Genomic DNA, 822 nt, shown 5'->3' with positions numbered 1-822 from the left:
CTTTGACAAAATCTAACACCCTTTCCTGAATACAACACTCAACAAAATAGGATTAGAGGAGACTTTCTTCAACATACTAAAAAGTATATATGCAAACCTTAGGGTCAACATTATTCTCAATAGAGAGAGATTAAAGGCATTCCCTTTGAGAACAGGAAGTAGCCAAGGATGCCCACTACTTCCTCTCCTATTCAATATTGTTTTGAAAATCTAAGGCATAGTAATAAGACAAAAGAAGGAAATAAGAGTGGAGTGGTGGGAATGAATAGGTTTGAGACAGTGAGGTTGACACAGGATAGAATGGCGTTTAGGGCTCTTGTACATAGGGTCGCTGTGAGTCGCAAATGACTTGTTGGCACATAACAACAACAACAAAATTGGCAAAGAGGAAGGAAAATTATCTCTATATGCAGATGATATGATAGTATACTTAGAAAACCCTGAAAATTCAGCAAGAAAACTATTGGACATAGTTGACCGATTCAGCAAAGTGGCAGGATACAAAAGCAACATACAAAAATCAATTGGATTTCTCTACAGTGATAAAAAGAAAAGAATAGGCAGCTGGAGCTAAGGAAAACAATAACTTTGCAATAGCTAATAACAAGATTAAATACTTGGGAGTAAATCTAACCAGAAGCGTGTGTGCGCACGCACACACACACACACACACACACACCAAAAAATCCCTATTGGAAGAAAATTACAAAATGTTGTTGTCATGTGCTGCCGAGTCCCTTGAGACTCATAATGACCCTATGTACAACAGCTCTAAACCCTGCTATATCCTGTGCCAATTGCACTGCCTCTGACACACCCATC

This window comes from Elephantulus edwardii, unplaced genomic scaffold (assembly GCF_000299155.1).
Source record: "Elephantulus edwardii isolate Elephantulus edwardi_28Jun2011 unplaced genomic scaffold, EleEdw1.0 scaffold00085, whole genome shotgun sequence".
NCBI lineage: Eukaryota > Metazoa > Chordata > Mammalia > Macroscelidea > Macroscelididae > Elephantulus > Elephantulus edwardii.
Note: the sequence above shows the minus strand (reverse complement) of the source record.